At 38.8% G+C, this 22,664-nt stretch overlaps 1 protein-coding gene across 3 annotated transcripts in view; it reads left to right on the top strand.

Moving 5' to 3' along the window:
- Positions 1-22,664, top strand: part of LOC131693200 (ribosomal protein S6 kinase alpha-5) — a 111,328-nt gene that overhangs the window by 70,753 nt on the left and 17,911 nt on the right. The gene's annotated exons all lie outside the window — the stretch shown is intronic.

The following is a 22,664-nucleotide window of genomic DNA, read 5'->3' as shown; positions in this document are numbered from 1 at the left end:
ACTCCATAGTCAACCGGAACTTCAAAAGGCTTCCATTGAGATAAAGTTGCTCGCATAAATCCGAGAAAAAATCCGTTCACAGTAATCAGCCATAGCAAAAAAAAATGTGAAACGCGTTTATCACTTATGCCAAGAATTTATCAAAGCACCCTCATAGCATTTTATCGTTATGCGTTGTATGTATCTAAATAGTTGAATTGATCAACATCAGATTGCAAACTACATCACAACAAACCATCAGGTAATCACAGCACAACCGACTGACAATTAGCTGCCGACGCGATAGAGACAGAGAGAGAGAGAGAGCATGAGAAAAGGCAAACACGACTCAATCTACAGGTGTCAAATTGCTAAATAGCAATGAAATTCCTCTTATTTTCCGTGCAGCGGAAGACGGGTACGACAGCAGCTAATCCCCATTCGTGTGTGTAGGAATGCGCCCCGCGAGAAAGCGCAGTTATATAAAACAGCCAATACACTTTCAACATTGTTTTCGACTTGAGCTGTGCTGTTATTGTTATTGTTGTTGCTGCGCTGCTGTCGTTATTGACTTTACTAACACAAACGTAACGAATCAGACGGAAAACCAAACTCCCTTTCCCCTATTTTATGCGATATGTTGTGTGGCGTTACTACTGGCCGACACTATCAAACACCGAGTACCGGTAAAAGCACCAGACCTATGTGTTGGGTGGTGTTTTTATTCTGAACCAAGCCTCCCACTACCACAGACTACAGGTGATACAGTGCGGAACTGGGGGGAATTAAGTGCACGGCCGTGTGTTGGTGTTTGCTAGAATCATATGTTCCGCGGTTTCTTTATGACTTCGGCCATGGTATGGGTATGGGTACTGGTTTGTTATGCTACGAAGCAAGTCTGGCTGGCTAGAAGATGTTTCGTTCGTTCGAAGCCTTCAAAAGCAGTGTGATTCACGAGTGTTTATTTGGAACGATCGGCTGACTGTACCTACGTGCCGTTTCTCACATACAGCCAAATAATCAGACGCAGCCAGGCGGCTTATAGATATGGATGCAGTTGGCGGCCTACTAGCGGCGCCAAAGTAGGTCAGCTAACTTGTGTAAATTGTGTCGCGATGTTCTGTATGGAATCAAACGAAAACAGCGGTGTTTCGTTTATTGCGTGATGACGTTCCACCATTCGTGACATAGTTTTGCTTTCTAGATTTTCGAGGGTACTCATTTTTGTAATATTCCAATTTTTTTTCTACCAAACGCCTTTTTGTCGAGTAATAACCTAAATTAATACCTGTGGTGTAGCGAAGGGAAGAATGTGAGCTGACCATCTGATCATAAATATACGGGAATCTAGACACATTTGTTTAATAGCGTTTTCGTTTTTACCTGGTGCTACACCGGTGTAGTGCAAAAAAGAGACAGACTGATTACACCCAAGTTTGAATGAGTGTAGCACCGACTACACCGGTGTAGTGCACTATCAAAAACTAAAACGGCATAAGTTGGAGCACGATTTTTCATTAATGAATCTTGTTAAATTCATAAAATAAACGTTCCCGGCATACCGTAAACCGGGGTGACATTGATCACTTTTTGGAGTAATCATTACATATTTTTAGACGCAACACATTTTTTTCAAGCTAAATATTTTTAAACCATGTACTTATGTATGGAGAACAAGATGGAATGGTTTTACCTAAAATTGTCCGCTTTCAGCTATTTTTCCAAAAATGATTTCAAGTTGAAGTCCGTTTTCGTATTCCGGGGTAACTTTGATAACCTGCATGTTCACCCACATTAAGTTATTGATGTCAATGTTTTTCATTCAAATGTTTGTTTAAACTAATTCTGGAAAGATACTCATTGTTATATAGATGTTAATTGGTATTGGTATTTGAATGTACTGTAAAATTCGCGTAACCAAAATTCGTATAATTTGTGTCCAACTAGAATAAAAGATTCTGAAAACCTTTAAAACTGCTAAAATTGTTTTATTTCAGTGCTTCATCAATGTACAAAAAGTTTCATCCATTTTAATACGTTGGAATATTGAAAAACAAAAAAATGTTGCGAATTTCAGCTTAAAATAATTTGATATAATTGCCAACTAGTTTCCTATAAAATTGTATTTAAAATAAACAAACTCTTTAAAGTAAATTTGGCACATCCCACTCTAAAGGAAAATAAATGCTTGTAATTTTATAATTTATTACTCTTGCTCAAATCTGAGATTTATTTGTTTTATAGACACTTTACGAAGTTTCGTCAAATTTCGGTTTTTTGTATTTTTTGTACCAAAAAACCGAACAATATACTCAATAAGTATAATAAGTCAGTATTTTATTATTATTTCAAATTAAAATGATTCAGTAGACTATTCTGGTTTAATAAGCGATCTACGAAAAAAGTTTCGAGTGATCAAAGTCACCCCGATGATCAGTCACCCCGGTTTACGGTGCTCAAATTACATGTAAGGCTTTCGAGAATTTACAATTGGCTCATTAAGGGCTTACATACATTTTTGTGCGAAAAATATCAAGAAAATTTGAATTTACATAAATGCATAAAGCAATGATTTCATTACATCAAACTTATAGTATTTTGGTAGCACATTTTTCAGTAAAACAAACAGGGCCTTGTCTGCAAATTGAACCAGTCCGTTTTTGACGTAGGACTTACGTCTTTCTTTACTATACTGGGTGTCATTTCAAAATTTTCAAAACGGATGCGTTACGTACACTTTGAACTCTAATAACTTTTCTCCTACTCAAGGAATTACTAATTTTGTTTCATAAATCGAAAGGAAAACGTTCAACGCTTGCTATTGATACCTTTTTTTTTTTTTTTTATTCATTTCGTTTATTTGATAGGCACAAATGCGTTAGCTTGGCGGTGCCAAATTCTTTTGTTTTTACATTTTTTATATTTTAAAACTAGGAGGTTACAATGTTGAAATATTTTTTTAAAAAAGAAAAATTTTACAGCTATCTTAAGACTAGAAATAAGATTCTATATACAAGAGAGGGGACGAAAGATTTTTTTTTATGAAAAAATTTTAAAACAAGGAATTCAATAGTAATAATTTTTAGGAAATATTTACAGTTATCTTAAAACTAACAATATAGTTTGGTACATAAAAGGGGGAACAAATATTTATGAGAAAATTCGCAGGTGTTTTAAGACTAGGGATACAATACTATTTACAAGATGGGGGACAATAGTTTTAACAAAGAGGTAAAATTACAACTATCTTAAAACTAGGAATACAGAATACAAATTTGAACTTTTTTAGCGGAGACTAATGCTTGGTCAAGATATTCAGAGGGGGGCTGTAGAGCTATTGATACCTTGTTTGCTATGTAAAACTTGTTTAAAAAGTTCAAAAACTACTTTTAATGCGAATCAACATTAATGCTAAAACCTATAAATATGGGTGTCACAGTTTTTCTTAAAGCCAGACGTGTGTAAGCCACAGAGCAGAACACACGTACGTGTGCTGCTCAACGAGAAGCTGCATTTTGACCACCAACCAGATCATAGCTACTGCCTTATCGCTGCCAACCAAGAACAGTCGTCGCCCTGCGTGAAATTCATTGCTCTCAGAAGTGGACAGAGTTACTAATTCGCAAGCTGCTCTTCCAGTGCCTGGTCCGTGAGATTGCAAGCATTTCAAAACCGATCTACTCTTGCGGAGCTCAGCCGTAATGTCCCTCTAAGAAGCCAGCGAGGCCTGCCTGGTTAGTTTATTGGAAGACATCAATCTGTGCGCTATCCATACCAAGCGAATAATCATCATGCCGAGCGGGAAACGGCGAAATAATATTCACAACAAACGGTCCTTATTAGGACCACAAAATCGTTCTCAGAAGAATTACAATTGAAATTTCCATTTCGTGCTTTGGAAAATAACTTCCCTCTTATCGGGTTAGTTATTTTCTATAATAATATCCGAAAAATGTGCGATAAAACCAATAAACTGACCAATTGGACGGAAGCAATAAAATACCTACAACAATTTGAGTCAGAAAAGTGATATTAACGGAAAAATGCTTCGATCGTTTCTAAGTGTTTGGCAGCTGAAGTTGCCGATTTGTTTTCCAACGTCAATTATTTGCGCTGTGCTGTACGGAACAGATTTTTGCGCGATTTGTTGGGAAATAATTAAAACAATTGTGTAGTAGATTCCGTAGATTTTACCGTAAATTTTGATAGAAATGATTTTGTAAAAGCATTAATTAGCCGTGCTTTGAATGGTGGTTTTTGCAAATCTTTCTAGAACATTAGTGAATGTGGAATGATGAAAATATTTTCATTTGTCGCACAAAGGGATGAACTACCATCTGCACTAAGAAGTTTATAAAAGAGATCGCATTCCGATATACAATGCTCATTCGATGTGAGCTGCGAAAGGGGAATGTTCGTGTATGTACGCAGCAGATGCGAATTCGGGCAAGGTTCGAATCGTTAGCAAGGATTCTCGTCTGGTATCACCAAACATAGTTATCTACAAACCGTTCTTTTTAGGATGAAAACATAATGGAGAAAGAATTGAATTAGAAAGTTCCATTTAATAACTTGCATTGAGTGTGCGCCTGTCAAGTCTGCTGTACTTTAGCAGTGACACATAAACCAATGTTTATCGAATTAATCTACAAACCCGTAGGTTTTTGCAAATCTTTCTAGAACATTAGTGAATGTGGAAACCCTGCTACTAAGCGAATGCCACGCCAAAAAGAATGATGAAAATATTTTCATTTGTCGCACAAAGGGATGGACTACCATCTGCACTAAGAAGTTTATAAAAGAGATCGCATTCCGATATACAATGCTCATTCGATGTGAGCTGCGAAAGGGGAATGTTCGTGTATGTACGCATCTGGTGTATGTAATCGTCTGGTATCACCAAAAATAGTTATCTGCAAACCGTTCTTATTAGGATGAAAATATAATGGAGAAAGAATTTATTTAGAAAGCTCCTTTTAATAACTTGGATTGAGTTTGCGCCTGTCAAGTCTGCTGTACTTTATCAATGACACATATAAACCAATGTTTATCGAATTAATCTACAATGCAAATCTTTCTAGAACATTAGTGAATGTGGCAACCCTGCTACTAAGCGAATGCCACGCCAAAACGAATGATGAAAATATTTTCATTTGTCGCACAAAGGGATGGACTACCATCTGCACTAAGAAGTTTATAAAAGAGATCGCATTCCGACATACAATGCTCATTCGATGTGAGCTGCGAAAGGGGAATGTTCGTGTATGTACGCAGCAGAAGCGAATTCGGGCAAGGTTCGAATCGTTAGCAAGGATTCTCGTCTGGTATCACCAAACATAGTTATCTACAAACCGTTCTTTTTAGGATGAAAACATAATGGAGAAAGAATTGAATTAGAAAGTTCCATTTAATAAGTTTGCGCCTGTCAATTCTTGTATACATTTACCAGTGATTCATATAAGCAAATGTTTATCAAATTAATCTAGAAACCCGAAGGTTTTTGCAAGTCCTAGAAAATCAGTGAATGTGGCAATCTCATTCGACATGAAATTTCCAGTAAACATTCATTCAAAAAGTGCATTGGCTCAAATTATCCATGAATGTCATATGATATGCCCAAGTTTAGTCCTACGTCAACACCGCGGTTACGTCCCGGACATTACCCACTCCTAGTTTTTTTGTTAACTGGTCTTGTCACGAGTTAAAATATTAATTATTTTCTAGATAAATCTTTCAGCTCACACCTTTGTAGGGGTAGGTGAGACCATCATCATAAGCTTATAAAAAGTATATTGATAATTGGCGGAGTTATCGCTTTTTTCCCAAAACCCTTTTTTATTTAAGAGGTTTTCGGTGATCACAATCGAAGACCAATAGATGAACAAAAATACCAAAACTCGAAAAATTCCATTACTATATGAGTATTCCTCATACCTTAACGATTAGTTGAATAAATAATAGTTTTTCCTAAAAAATCGCTACAAAACAAAAATTTATGCATAAATCGTTAAGATACGAGAAGAAATAATTACGATCAATTGAAAAAAATATGAATATGATTCCGAACTACTCAAAAATTTAATTTTTTTCTAATTCCACGGACTTTGAAACCTTGAAATCGATGATCAATCCTTTTTTTATTTTGATTTATTTTGACCTTAGGGTAATTTGTCTCTTTTCGGGCTAGAGAAATCTCTTTTGAAAAAATCTCTAACCCTATGTACTGGATTGAGAATCGAACCCAGACGAGCAGCGTACAAGGCAATCGATTTACCAACTACGCTATGCCCCGTCCCCCTCGATAATCAGAAATTTTATTGTAATGCCTTATGGTTTCAAAAAAAAACCAATGAACTGGGCTTGGAAGCTGAACAAATAAAAAAATGTCAGGAATTTAGGTTTCCAACTAAATCATCGTGAAGAGCTTTTTGAAAATAATTGGAACGGGACTTAACTGTTTAAAGCCAAAGCTTTGTGAAATTTTTAAAAATAACATCTTTTAAGTGAAAAGAACTGCGTTTGGGAGCAGAACGAACTGGGTTTGGGAGCAGAACGAACTCAAATGGGGGCAAGGATTTAGGGTTCCAACTAAATCATTGCGAAGAAATTCAAAAAAAAAATCGTAACCGGACTTCACAGTTTAAAACCAAAGTTTTGTGAAATTTTAAAAGGTAACATCTTTTAAGTGAAAATCTCGACAAGCATATTATTAGGGCTTAAAAGCCAACTGTCAAAATTCTCTTTGATAGGAAATTGCGGACAAACCGTTACTGGCTAAACACAGTTCATAGCAATTAATGAAAGAGAAAACTATTCTTTTTTGTTCACTACCAACATCTGTGATTGGCAAGTAACGGTTTGTCCGGAATTTCTTTTCAAAGAGAATTTTGACAGTTGGCTTTTAAGCCGTAATCATATGTTTGTCAAGAAATGAGTATTTTTATCGCACACCCACGCCCACGATCGCGCAAACTTGATAACAACTCGGGAATAAGGTGAACGTTTTAGCACTTACGAAGTTTCAAACGCGAAACTACAAACGTCCGTATTCGCGCGATCATGTATCGGTCACGTCCAGAAACCATTTCCCTGCGTCCTCGCAACTTAGGTTCATACATTCAGCAGGGCTAATTAAAAAATAAAGCTCATATCCACTAGACAACATCTTCCATGGCGACATGACCGGGAACTGTAGTGATATGGAAGATCTCACTTTCTTCCAGTATTTAAGCCGTACACCAAAAATTAAGTATCAGATTCACGGTTCGCACGCGATCATCCAAGATCACATAAAATTTATACACGCGAAGTTTCATACACGTTAGCACAAGCGACATACAATCGCACACACGATTGAACACGCTAACGTACAAATGCTCAAACCCTTCGCGATGGTATACGCGATTGCGAAGTCTGAACAGTACAATGAATATCACATTCAGAATCACGGCCCGTTGCAATTGGCGTAAAGCAGTGTTTTAGTGGGCGCCATTGCCTGTCTCGTTTGCAGTTATAGTATGTGATTCTGATGGGGAGCCCTTCCGAGAACCTAGCTCTACGGCTCCAGAAGGACAACTCTCGAAAAAAATTGAATCATTTGAATTTCTTTTAGTTTAATAAATGTTTTATATTGATAAATTGGTGGCAAAGCTGTACGCAAGTTTACCAACGCATATTACCAAGCGTTTTTATACATGCTTAAAAAGTTACTTGAACCTTAACTAACCCCTGGTGTAACAATACCTGATACATACCCAAACAACGTGTTCGATGTCGTGATAGCCCTCTTCACAAGCGCACAGACTACTTTCTACAAGCCCAATACGTCGCAATTGCCGTTGGACATAAGCCGAGACATTACACGAATGACGTCCCATCCCACATCCGTCCTGCTTAACCAAGTGTTCGTCGATACTTTCCAGGTAATGTAATTTAACCACTGTTCAACCAACTGGTTTTCCTGATTTTAAAATGGCGATGATCTTCTCTTGCCTCCAGTCATGAGGGGCGGGCAGATTCTTCAACAAATTGAATCTGATTCTGTCGATATCTCCGGGGTGTCAATTCCAAAGCGGTGTTTCGTTCGCGATATTGTGAGGGCCCGGTAAGTTCTCTGTACTGAGACAGAGTCTGGACAGACCAAATATCCAATGGTTTGAATATTCTACGCTCTCGTTGGTACTGTTTCGCTTACGTATATGTCGAGCTGCGCACAAAAAGAGTGCTCAGCGATGTTTCTCTCTTCAACACGCCAACGAACTGGCGCCAATGACTACGTTTTTTGTCACTCATCAAACTCTTTATTTGCGTTTCTAACGTCGTGTGTACAGTAGTTAGGTAGCGGGTAACCCCGGCCGTCCGGGAGGCCTTATACGCAGTGGACTTTTCTGCGTACACGTCTTAGCACTCTTTGTTCCACCACGGGGTAAGAGAGACTGTCCGCGGGTCGGTCTCGAGAATCAAGCCAGCTGAAAACCTTTACTCTTTCATAAATCTTCCAATCAACGTTTCGTGTGAGGGTCATATGAGACATTGTTTCTAATGGTTTTGTTTCGGTTCGATAGGCGATAAATCGATAAAACTAACGCGATTGCGTGTGCTGGTGCTATAGGAATCCTTACCATTTATCCCACGTTTAAAAGAGTCATGTCGAAATTGTCACGAAGATCTTGGATTAAAGTTATTTGTTATCATCATAAAGACCACCCCATGTCGTAGCCGCGGATTCCGTGATATTGCAAACCGTAATTTTCCTACCGAGGCTCCTGGGGGGAATATAAGTAAAAGCAAAGCAAAGTCTGTTTTCGATTTGATGTTGCCCAGCGAAAACTTCGATAACTTGGTTTCGAAACGAGGGAAATTTCATCGAAAGAACAGTACTTTTTAATGCTTAAAAGTTTTGAATGATTCGAGTGCATTACATCCTAAACTGTTTAGTATAATTTTGAATTGTATTTCGGAAGAATATTACTGCATTTTCACTGTAGAACAGTGATCGTATCGATAACCTAGTTCGATGACTTAGCGATCGAAGGAGGGTTCATTTAGCAGTCAACTATTTTAAACATGTTTTCACCACAGCGAGTAAAGTTATCAGACGGCTTTTAAGAGGATCAGTAATATTAAAAGCTGTGAAAATGAAACCAACGATGTCAGAATCTGTACTGAACTGTGTATTTGTTTGGAAAAAAACAGAACGCTTGGGATTTTTGGTGTCCCTGGATGTGGTAGGTACTCCTTGTTGGATCTGAAATTTCCAGGTGTGGGAGCAACTTACTTCGGGTTTAAGATAGCACTTCCATTAGATTTATGAGATGTAGGCGGTGCGCATTCATAGGAAAGAACCATGGAGGAAATATTTAGACCCGGTGTTAACAAAAAAGGCAGTCAGATTCATGCTCAACACGAGTCAAAAGGGCATAAAAATTTTCAGGAAAGACCTACGAAAAAGCATTATTTAGTATTTGTGCACTTCTGGCGTTCCTTAATGGAGCGCTAAATTTGATCCCCACGGTAGACGAACTTTGTCAAGGAGCACACCCGAAACCAGCCTGATAGAGCAGCGGTTCTCAACTAGACCTGTGCGCCGCCACGCCACGCCGCCGCCGGTAAATTTTAACAAGTGCCGACGCCGAAAGGAAGACGCCTTTTTCTCACGCCGACAAGTCGTGATCTCGAAAATTGACTCGTTGACTCATAATTTTATCCACAAATCTAGGAACATTGTCTATGGTCCGAATATACGACATAAACTGATTTATTATTTATCACATATTGATCTTTATTTGGTATTAGTGGTTGTGAATTAGATCACAAAATTAACAAAGTCTTGATATTTTCTCGAAAATCATTACACGACACTCGGAATATAATTGATGGATCCATTCTTGCTTCGTCAACTGGTTATGATTGCGAGTATATAAGTTACAATTCACCATTCGTGCGCGTGGAATGTTGCAAAAATTCCCAAAAAAAACACTTCCACATTCAAGATATAGTTAATTAAATTTACGATTATGTGCCTGATCTTAATCTTTGCACGTAGTCAATTTCACTGGAACGTAGTGTATTATTCATCGATTTTTTAACCGATTCATGATTCCTAATATACTAGACACGATTCATCAGTCGAGCTCGTGAAACTGTTCATGATATAGTTCATGAAGTAATTAATTTTCCACACAATCTCAATATACTTACGTAAACAATTACAAGGAACTCAGACTATTATTCATGGATTATTCGCTCTGCTCTTTGGTTTCGAAATTTCTATGTGAGCTATTGTGTACAACTGCTAGCAACCAGTCTCAAAGGCGCGAGCATTAGATACGAAGAAACTAATAGGACATACGTAACCCTGCTACTCTTTTGTTAAAATTCAGTGTAATGTTCGGAATTAAATGAAATTGCGCTGAGCACCAAAAATACATTACCTAGCCACAATCCATGTCCATGAAATAATTAAGAAAACTATAAGACACGTGACTCTGTGTAAAAAATGCGACGGTAAGCTCAAGACTAAAATATCACGATAACACGACGAGAATTTACGAAAATCGTTGCACATCGTTCAATTTTTGACTTTTTGCCTTTCTCATATAAAGAAAGGCTATGCATCACTGAAAAAATCGACTTTTTAACCGAGGCCCGGAGGGCCGAGTGTCATACACCATTCGATTCAGTTCGTCGAGATCGGCAAATGTCTGTGTGTGTGTATGTATATGTGTGTGTGTGTGTCATTTAAACTCACACAATTTTCTCAGAGATGGCTGAACCGATTTTCGCAAACTTAGTTTCATCTGAAAGGTATAACGCTCCCATAAGCTGCTATTGAATTTTTAGTTGATCCGACTTCCGGTTCCGGAGTTATGGGTTGAAGAGTGCGGTCACACAGCAAATTCCCATATAAACTGGTATCACCATGATGTTCAAATGATGTAAAACATATTAAAATTGATGTAACATTACTCTAGTTTGCGTGTCTGGATCACTAATGATCAATCAAAGCAGCTTTGACCACATTGGCCACCTATGACGGTTCATGACGCCCCCGGGGAACCCGCCAAGTTCCTAAGCTAATATCACATCCATTCGCCAACGAATTCTCTACCGATTTTTACAAACTTGATTTCAAATGAAAGATACAGTAATGCCATTGACTGCTGCTGAATTTCATTCGGTTCTGACTCTTGCTTCCGGAGTTACAGGGGTGTTAGTAAGGATACACTGGAATTTCCCATATAAATCGGTACAATCGTAATACCTCAGAGGCTAAAAACTATTAAAATGGTCACCAAATAACTTCTAATCGCAGATCTAGATCACTGATTGCCAATCAAACATTCTTTGAATATATTGTCCACTATCGACGATTCCGGAAGTCCGGAATTCCGGGCATATTCCACAATTAAAGTCAAATCGATTCTTCGGTGATGACTAAACCGATTTTCGCAAACCAAGTCTCAAATGGAAGGCAAAATATGCAGTTGAGTATTGCGTCGCCGCCCCCCCCCGTCTTGCCCTTACACCTCCCTCCTTCATCACTCCCCTCCCCTTGGACCACCCTCACGCCCGCATTTCCTTCATCCATCCCGTATACCGAAATAAGATGAAGGATTTCTGACGCATCCTCCACTCCCACTCTACTAATCCCCCATTCCCTACACGTTCAAACCCATTCCACCAACCTTTCCAAATTATAATCACATGAACATAACATTGAACTCATGCTTATTAAGCTAATTAAATATTATTCTTTTGCCTTTCTCATATAGAAAGGTTATGCAATTGCTTCAAAAACCGATTTTCTAACCGAGGCCCGGAGGGCCGAGTCTCATACAACATTCGACTCAGTTCGCCGAGATCGCAAAATATCTGTGTGTATGTATGTGTGTATGTATGTATGTATGTATGTATGTATATATGTATGTATGTATGTATGTATGTATGTATGTATGTATGTATGTATGTATGTATGTATGTATGTATGTATGTATGTATGTATGTGTGTATGTGCGGATTTGTTAACAAAATGTCCACATCGGTTTCTTGGAGATGGCTGAACCGTTTTTTACAAACTAAGATTCAACTGAAAGGTATAATATTCCCATAGGTTGCTATTGAATTTCATTTTCAACCGACATCTTGTTCCGGATTACGAGTTGAAGAGTATGGTTACAAAACAAAATTTGTTGATTTGTCCACATCGGTTTCTCGGAATTTTCTGAACCGATTTTGACAAACTTGATTTTAAATGAAAGGTCCATCAGCTGCTGTTGAATTTTGTGTGGATCCGAGTTCTGGTTCCTGAATTACAGGGTGATACGTACGATCACGCAGCAAATCCCGTTTCTAACGAATTCTGCGATGAATTGGTGAGGTGATTTTTTTCCAAAATATAAACACAACTGTTGAATTTGTAGATCTAGGTCACCAACAGTCATTCAAAGTCTCTTTGGCCACACTGACCACCATCGACGGATCCGGAAGCATCCAAATTCAGAATAACGGTTATATTGGTTTTTCGAAAATGGCTAGAACGATTTGATCAACTTAGTCTCAAATGAAAGGTGTTGCGTCCCCGGAAACTGATATTAAATTCCATCCGGAGTTACGGGTTGTGGAGTGCGATCACATAGAAAACTCCGATTCAAACCGATACCTCGATGAATGCAAAAAGGTGCTCTTATATATACTTACCAAGTGTAATAAGAATGAAAGACATTTCCATAATGTTATATTGTACGAACCAGTTATTAAATCATAGTTTGGAGAAATGAGAAAGGCACAATTGCACCTATAGGTGGATTAAAACAGGTTTTTAGTCAATAAAGTTAATACAAATCAATGTATCATCAAGTTATGAACTAGAATCATAAAAATATTAAACATATTCAGACATAACCACCTACTAAACATTTGAGTATAATTTCATCTTTTTTTTGCGTGAACTAGTTTTGTAAAAACACAATAATTATTTTCAATATGAGATTCATTTATCATTGATTGACTAGTGACCTATTTTGAAATTTTTCTCGAAGAATAGTTGAGCAGAGTGATCTTGACTTTTCGCGATGCTGGTGTACTGATGTGGCGATGCGGAGGGTAGGAATTTTACCCCCAAATACTCACAGCAAAATAATTTTGTCACACGAAAATATGCTCGCACCGCATCTACCATAGTTTGGTTTTTGCGGTGGTTAACAAAAACAATATTTAACGCCTTCTCTAGGATTGTGCATAAAATGTTTGGTTTGTTTATTTGCTGTCCGCCATGCAGTTTAACGTGAGAATATTTATTTTGCTGCTTTATAAATGTGCACGTAAGTCTATCTACAGATGAAACGAGCAATAAATTATTCATCGTGTGATCTAGCCCCACTCAAGAAAGATTTTCAGTGTCAGTTGCATCAGCCCGGTATCACAGACATATAAGACGTAACACGAAATGAATTTTCATCACTCGTAGAAAAAACGGTCGATTTAAATTACAAAAAATGCACCATATCAACGAGCGTGGCGTTAGTGAAGAGAATTCGACACAGAGCTAAATGCGTTACATAGTTTCCGCACCCACCCGAAAACGTTACCGTCTTTTTAATCTCAAAACAAGCAAAATGGGCCGGAAATGTGAAATTCATTCTTGTCGAAATGCGCAAGGCGGGAGTTGTTCACAATCATTTCTTAAGTTAGATGCCGATCGGTGACTAAGCCCATGATAGGTTGTTAGTAATTTAATTGATTCGGTGATCCGAATCTAACTAGATGTATGCAATGGATTAGAATTTGTTGGTCCCCGGAACTGCTGGAGAAATTGGCGGGGTGCAGGTGCTACGAAAACTAGAGATACGCTCGGACCATTTTCAATCAGGCTTGTTTAGTGATCAGTTTGAACCCAACAGGAGCTAAAACATCAAGTTGTGGAATTATTATGAATGATAGTAACTGTATATTTAGGTTTCGTCAGGGTGTGGATCTGTATGATTCCATCACATCGAGCATACTTTGCACTCAAGATAGAAGCAAATCTTACGTTGAAAGAAAATGTGGGGCCACGGAATCGTTATCATCGCCTTATCATCGCGGCGATTTGGTACTTACAAGAAATAAAAGTAAACGTCAGCCTGGAAAATAAAGTCATGTGTCTACCTTGAAAGGTGTCCACGATCATTAAAAGTGACATTTCTGCGCAGTAATGCCATTAATAACGCCTCGTGTTAGGGTACCTGATATCTGCGGGATGCTAAAAGAGCGACGGCAAAGAAGACTAAATGGAAACAAAAAACAATGAAGCGACAAAAATTAATTTCCTCAAACAAAACAAAAACTGTTTTACCGTTGCTTAAATTTTCAAATATAGAACAATAAATAATTATTATGGGCCATTGAAATACAGTCGTTACTCTGCATTCTTCAAATTTGTCAATTGCAATCATTATTCCATGCGAAGTCGTAGTATGCGACATCGACAATTATTCTATTTCGTTCTTCAAATTTTACAACTGTAAAAATAGTTCCATCTTTCATTTATTATCTTGCATTTGGCATGCAGGGTGGGCACTATTGGAGCTTCAGTTGAAACAAAAATTATTTGATCTGGTTGCACGAATTACATTTTGTCGTAGTCGGTAGTACATCGTAGGCAATGATTTTTTTTTAGAATTTTCTTCAAGCTGTAACGTCTGTTTGTAAGTGCTGCGAAGTCTGTTACAAGAGAAACCGAAAATTCCTGCCAAGAAGTTTTTGTGGTTACATAGGCGTTAATATTCGTCACGCCGACACACGCCGGCGCGCCGCCGCCGATAGGGTCCAACGGCGTGACGCCGACAACGCCGCCGCCGCCGGCCAAATATGTCGCTTACGCCGCCGCCGATTAAAAATGCATCGGCGCACACCTCTATTCTCAACCTGGTTTGTATCGCGGACCTTTTCATAATCACCTTGGATGGTTATAAATCCCCATCGTTAACATATTGATTTTGTATGCCATCAATATATCATTTTCAGTCGAAAAGATAAACTCGAAAAGATAATCACCACTGTAGACTCCCAGCAATGACTTCAAGTATCCCTAGGGGCCCGCTGACCTCAGGTTGAGAATCACTGTGATAGAAATTAACCCCTAAATGCGCAATGTTGTTTTAAAACAACATTGCGAAAATCATCTCAAAATTATCACAGTGACGTTCCAAACTATGAGACAGCTTCCACAAAATTTTAGAAAAATTGATTTACGCCTTTAAGGGTTAAGTAGTATTAACCCTCTCATCTTATCGGTCGTCTTTTAAAGTGACGGCTACTAGAAGCAACTAATACCGTGCTTCGAAAGATTTTGCTCTTCAGACTCGGTTCGCATAAAGCGCCATCAATTTCTACGATCATTGCTGGTACGTAGACGCTTGATCCCGCGTAAAGAAATTTTGTTTACCTGGCCCAGGTCATTAACTGTAACACGTGTTATCGGGGTTACAGCAGTAGTAACGTATGCGGAATAAAATTTGGACAAAATTCAAAAGGCATTTTTTTTAGAAAACCATTTATTAAATGTTCTCTCTGTATGAAAACATTTGTCAGCTTATTAACTTAATGTAGAACAAAAAATTGAGCCCATTGGAGAAGCTTTATGATAGTTTACAGGAACTTTTTGCAAAGAAGTCAAAAAAATTGATGTTGGCATATTCTTAATTTCTTTCTTAATTTTGATTATCACGTTTGTTTGTTTTAGGTCGAACATTATTGGCATATACTCTCTGCTTCAAATTATTCCAGAAATCCTCATTTGGGCGAAATTTTGGTACATTTGGAGGTTTATCAGCCTTTGGTACAAAAAGTATGTCGTAATCCTCCAATGCGCCAAAACTTTTTTTGGCATATTAGCTAGGTGCCAGATTGGGCGTTCGCTGCCATTTCGTTCACATGGTATCTCCTAGCGGGTCGAAATTAACACTGGATGTTTAAAATAAGTGTGCCTAGATTATGACGTTTAGTATGATGCCTTGCAACCGGTTGCATTTTTGTTTTAATGCTGGAAGCGTTGTCCAAATTTCATTCCGCATACGTTAGTCAGGTCTCGAAAAAGTTTCAGTATTAACCAGTTTCTTTCCGGTCCGAAAATGGCCAAACGGAATTTAGTGAGTATTGTATTATTTGGGGAGTAAGACTCGGAATCGTCTGACTCGCACTGTTGACATTCTGTTTCAATCCTAAGCACTACTCTTACTTACCGAACCATTTTGTAAGTATTTAAATATTTACTTAAATCAAAATGATATGCAATATTTCTCCCTAAGGAAAAAATTTGTTCAAAAAAAACGTATTGCTTAAAGAGTACAAAACCTAATTACATAAGTTCACGGGTTTGCGCTGCGGGTTCGCCTCTGCAGAACCATGGCACTTGACTACTAAAAGCACTACTTGTGAACACACTAAACGACTCTCAGCTTACGATATCTTGTAAGGGAAGAAGTTGTGCTTGTTGATAAGTCATGTCTAAACCACAACTTGTTTTAGCCAGTAAACCAATGCGCAAAAGGCACAAACCTGAAACTTGTAAATTGGCGTGGATGGAAGCATACGCAGAAAGATTATTACTTGGAGCCATAGGATTGAAACATACTGCCATAAATCTGGTTTTCGATACCGAACAAACCCTTCTAAATTTTCAATAACCAGTGGGTTCATAACCTCACAACGGAGAAGCAGACAAGAGGAGAGAAGCTGCAGGGGATCTACTGATCATAAATTGAGCTGGTCTTTCTTTCGGCATTCGCGCTACACGTTTATACGCTTAGTACAGCTCGTGGTTTATGCGACTGCATCTTCCTTCATTCTTCATTGTGCACAGAATTGAGTAATCTGTCTGCTGCTACGAACACGTTACATTACCGTACAGAATAACAGGGAATAACAGCGATTTATATAGATCAAATTTTGTGGATGTCCTTAGCCTACGGATATTACGCTGACTACGCAAACCGCAGAAGGCTCTACTCGCAGCTGCAACAGTCCTTTTCATATTCTGGCTAACCATTTCTCCTTTGAAACCAACACCCTCTGGATTGCTTAGTTCTCTACCAGCTACCATGCAGTAGGTCTTGTCAGAGTTTATAATTACTTCTATTTTCACAGCCACCCTCTTCAAGCATTATCTGCCACAATTCGTCACCCTACTTGTAATCCGTTTTGATATTTGCTAAAAGATGCGTAGTTTGCTAAACAGAACACGGGAGCGTATCGTATCGTTATACTGCGATATTTATTACTCTCGAATAGGGACGGGTATTTTGAAAAGAAAAATAGATTTCGTCGCATTGATTATTTTTAATTAAAAAAAATCGATAATGACAAACATCGAGCCAGGAAAAATTGGATTAAAAATCGATTAAAAATGTTAAATGATTAAAAAAGGTTGAAAAATAGCTTCCCTCGCCTAGGTTGACGGGTTTGACGGTACTGCAAACATCTTCAGGCATATTTGAGCAGACAACTGCTTTAAGATGGTTGTTGCATCACGCCTCGATAGTGGTACATCGAGGAGACCGAGAGGGCTTATGGGCCTTTTTATGTTTTGTGTTATTTCATACTCTGCACCAGCCCAAACTAAGTCAACTAAGAGCCTGTGCACACTGGCGTGGCCGATTGGCGGGTCGCCGTGCATTGACTTTTTCTGTGGGCTCTGTTTGCAGACATTGTTCAACAGCTTAACGGCTGCAGTGGGAGTCATTGTCATTGAGCACGGCTCGCAGTGGGAGTCATTGTGTGTCGATTTATCGGTCGACCTCGTCAACGTGCACATGCGCATTGAAAAAAATAACAGTTGAAACCTATTAGTTGTGTTGTGTTGTAATAATTGTAGTTTACTAGTGTAAAATTGTTATGTGCTAGTCGTATGTCTATCTGTGTATGTGTTCGCCTGAGTACTTGTGACATATGGGTCAGGGAATGGATGCAGAACTGGCTTATATGATAGAATAGTGGGTAATCCTTCTTGGGATCATCGGTGTTCAATTCGTGCATTCGATTCGATTCATTCGGATTGGATAAATGAAGGTACGATTAATTTACCGACGCACGTCAATCATCCATTCCCGATCAGCATAGAATGAGAAACTTCTAACGGAATGCAATTGTTGTTAATGGTAAATATATCTCATTTTCTGGCATTTAGACGATTCCAAGTAGTTTTAATGCATGTTACATGTGTGTTGTTCAATTAACCTTCCGGCAGTCGCGCTAGTGCACTGAGTGCACGCTGCTGTGAAAATCTAGCGAAATCGTCTTAGGGCACCAGCGGCTGCTCGTTCAGTGTGCCATAAGCGCGACTTCCGGAGGGTTAATACTCAGTAACAATACTAACTCTTCTCCGTGGGCTTGGCGGTGGACTCCAGACTGTAAATTTTTATGCTGAGGGATTCGTAGCTTGGAGACCTTGGATTCTGTCGGTCCCTAAAATCTAATAGCAACACGGTGCGTGATTCAGTTGGTGGATAGAAGCGAAGGGATACCCTGACGACTGGAAGGTTGAATTATTTTTGCTATCTATTCAACTAGATCCAGACCGACGCAGTATCCTATAGTTGATGGTTCATTACATATTATCTAAATTAAATATCATTCAATTTGCACAATGCATTAACACAATTAGCCAAAGTACTCGGATCATACCAATTTAACCCCAAATCTAAAGTAAGCATCATTCAATTGCACAATGTATTGAATTTAAAATTTAAGTGAACTATCCAAAGTATTGGGATCATATTAAGTCAAATGTTCAAAATGTGCCTAGTAATTTTGAAGAACCATCATCCACGCGAACCAAACCGTCAAATAAAGTGGATATGTTCCCAAATATAAGCAACTTAGAATACGTCCCTCCCGTTCTTTTCTTCTACTTCATTTGGCTGTTTTTGTTTTTCTTCTATTGGTTTGCTTTTCCACTACTCATGTAAACCAAAAAATCTGTCAATTTATACGCTTCTACTTAATGTCTTCATTTTTTTTTTCTTTTAATTCGGCATGTTATTTTTCCTTTTATCACTATATCCTAATTTAGATTCATTATAACACTCACTAACACAATCAATTGCATATTCTCTCATATACACTCATAGTATCTTATTCAAAACGTACAAACGCCGCTAATCTTCGCGATAACACAAACCGGGTCACAAACGCGAACATGCAATTGGAAACGTGACAGGGAACTCTAGTGTTATGGGAGAGTTATCTTCCAGTACCTGAACCGTACACTAAAAACTAAGCAACAAACTCACAGTCCGCGCGATCATTCAAGAACACACGCGAATATGCATATGGCCACGCAGTTACAAAATCGAATTTATACACGCGAAATCGCATTCGTTCTGGCATACACAACACACACGTGAACATACAAGCGCTTGAGCTTTTCCCGATCTTCTAACACTTATAAATTGGCATCACATTATCACAAAATACATGCATTAGCTATCAAACCTTATGGAGAAACGTATTGTATTTAAAGGGCAAACACGAAATTATTGCGACACCAAAAATGTCATGACAATTTTCTTATAATGTTTAAAATCAAACCAAAATTTTAGGGTAGTTTTATACATATATTTACTTCAAAAATCAAGTTAAAAGTTAATCGATGGAGCCTTGAGTGTAAAATTGAACGCATTCTCGCTTGATGCCCTCCATCAAAGTCTTTACAGTGTCATCCGGTACCAGTTTCTCAGTTTTTTTCCATTTTCTTAATTTAATGTCCTTCTCGTCTTTGACTGTCTTCTTGCTCTTCCGAAGTTCCCGCTTCATCATTGCCCAGTACTGCTCCACCGGGCGACATGCCAATCTTTTTAGCCAAATCACGGCTTGAGACGATGGGATTTGCTTTAATCATCCGGTTCACCTTTCTCTCCGTCCTTTTGTTCTCCGGTCCCGGTTTTCTTCCAGCTCCTTTGCCGTGGTCCAACGTCAACCGCTCCTGGAACCGCTTCAACACTCTGGGGACGGTTGAATGGTGAATGTTCAACATTTTTCCCAACTGCCGGTGCGACAGGTCAGGAAATACCAGGTGTTTGGAAAGAATTTGTTCTCTCGACTCGCGTTAGTTCACCTCCATTTTCGTTGAATCGAAAAACACGACTTCGAGTTTGACAGCATGTAAACAATACACATCAATAAGAAAGTGTGCAAAATTTGGTTGATTTTTACCCAATGGTAAAAAAGTTATGCCCTGTTGAATGTGTCGCAATAATTTCGTGTTCGCCCTTTATTTCTGAACAGCCAACAATAGTATTGTTCAATGCACCTTTTCATCACATTCTGCAGCGCAATTATTCGTCAAGTATACATCAATACATTAACCCTACCCCAACCCACACCCTGTTCCTCTTCCATGGCGTTTTGGTGGTCCGCATAGACTATTCTGCTATTACCCCTCCTATCATCGGCCTTGGACTGAATTGCGCTCTCATTGCCCTACCAAACGCTGCAAAATGAAAATGGAAAGACCTTCAGCAGTAACACGGCACAACATTATTTGTATATTTGTATATTCAACGGACATTTACAGTCTAATTGAAAACTTAAAACTAATGTGTAGCACTCTAAATCAACAAGAAACATAATTATAACAACTACCACAAGAATTCATATCAAATGCACAATCAGTAACATTTTTGAACAGTGAAACAATTTCGACAACATTACATGGAAATCGGTTTAAGATCTAGAAGAATCCATTCGAACGGTTGGCATCCAAGGTTCATTACGGCGAAGATCCCGAAATTCCCTGAATCGTACTCCGTGTGGCCATGTACTGGATGAAAGAGCGTGTTTTTTCAAACTTGTGTCTAGCTCCACTTTAAATGAAACGTAGTCTAACGTACTAACGTCTTGCCTATTCGAGACGAGTTTTTTGACCTTTGCAGAACCATTTACTTTTAAGCATTCTTTTACCAGAATCGAAATTTCCTGCTCGCTGACGTCGTTTTTGATATTCGATAGAAATAGCGTGAAACTATCGTTAGCAGCTCCTTCAGGATGCATTGTTTCTGAGCAGTTTAATGATATTGGAGAAGAATGGTGGTGTTCTACATTGACCACGGCACTTTCGTTGCATTGCACAGATGAACTCGGTTTTGTGCAGTTTATAAGCTTAGCCATCGTAGAGTTCAATGACTCGATACTTTTCCTTAAACATCCAATTTCATTATCGCGCTGTTTCTCTCGTCTCTCATGGGCGGCTTTAACCGAGCTGATCGAATTACGAAATTTTGCGTCTTCCAGTAGGCTACGGCAATCGTCACACATCCATAGCACATTTGAGCCACTACACGCAGACAGTTCATCTTCTGTTAGGCCGGTGCAGTGTTTGTGAAAATAACGAAATCCATCGCAGAAGCCGTCACACACTGCTGGGTCAGATTTACCCAGTGCCATTCTACACTTTCCGGATGGTTTATCCACTAGCTGGTTCATGATCACGAAGTAGTATTTCCAACACAAAATGACCAAACAATGGAGAGTTTTGTTTCGGCGGCGAGATGAAATCGAATTATTTGGGTTGCGCACAATTTTGCGAAGAAACTAATCAATGCAGTCAAAACGTTGATAGTACAACTACGATTTGGTATAGTTTATCAACCGAAGCAAGCGGTTTTACAGCGAGAACAAAGTAATTTAGTCGGAACACACAGATTTACAACGCGGCGGTACGAACGAATCAACAACAACGAATTACCTGACTTCTCGCACAGTTTTAAATTATGTGTCTCCCTGTAATTAAAAGAATGGCAAATGACCTCCAGTGTGATCATTTCTCAAAATTATGCCAAATGTCCGATATGCCAAATGTCCGTTTTGCCAAATATCCTTCAGTATGATCAGTTCTCAAAATTACGCCAAATGACCATTATGTCAAATGACCGTTATGCAATGTTCGTTATGTAAAATGACCTTAAGTGTGATCAATTCTCAAAATTATGCCAAAAGACCATTATGCCAAATAACCGTTATGCCAAATGTCCGTTATATGCTAAATGACTTGATGCCAATTGACCCAGACCCCGTCTGATCTGTGTATTTCTGTTCCCGATGATGGGACTTACACGTCATGTTTTGGGAAATCTCCGTAGGCCTTGTCTAGACGCTAATAGAACTCTTCTTGTACATCATCGCTTTGCCCTGCTTTTTCGACATCACTGTACTAAATGTTGTATTTGAGCAAGATACCCGCAGTTCAGTTTATGCTCGGAATTCACATTCGGCCGTGTCGCGTAATTGAACATCCCGAAGCCCTATAATCTACACTTCAACTTTTTGCAGCTCGAACAAGCAGAACCGTTTTACGCAATTATCGACAGAGTTCTGATGTTTCAAGTAACGAGTTTTCCATCAGTTTCCGTTAAACATTTTCGCGTCCTTGGTCGATTCTTCCACCCTGTGTCATTTTCCAGACTTTTTGGCTGATTATTAGCCATGCCGCTTAATTAGAGCTGCAAAACCTCGTCTCGCCACATTGGATATAGCTTACGAGATGCCGCATTTCTCCTTCAGCTGCCCATTTCAGAACAGACGTTGTTTCGAGCCGCTCATAACCTTCGAATTTTCTCTTCTCGTCAGCATAGTCAGACGAACATTCACTAAGGTGGTATGGACCATAGCTGGCAATGCGGGGAGGGCAGGAGGGTTAATAGAGCCTT

The sequence above is a fragment of the Topomyia yanbarensis genome, chromosome 3 (assembly GCF_030247195.1).
Source record: "Topomyia yanbarensis strain Yona2022 chromosome 3, ASM3024719v1, whole genome shotgun sequence".
NCBI classification, from domain to species: Eukaryota; Metazoa; Arthropoda; class Insecta; order Diptera; family Culicidae; genus Topomyia; species Topomyia yanbarensis.
The sequence above is the reverse complement of the archived record's forward strand: the minus strand, read 5'-3'. Positions and strand labels throughout refer to the sequence as shown.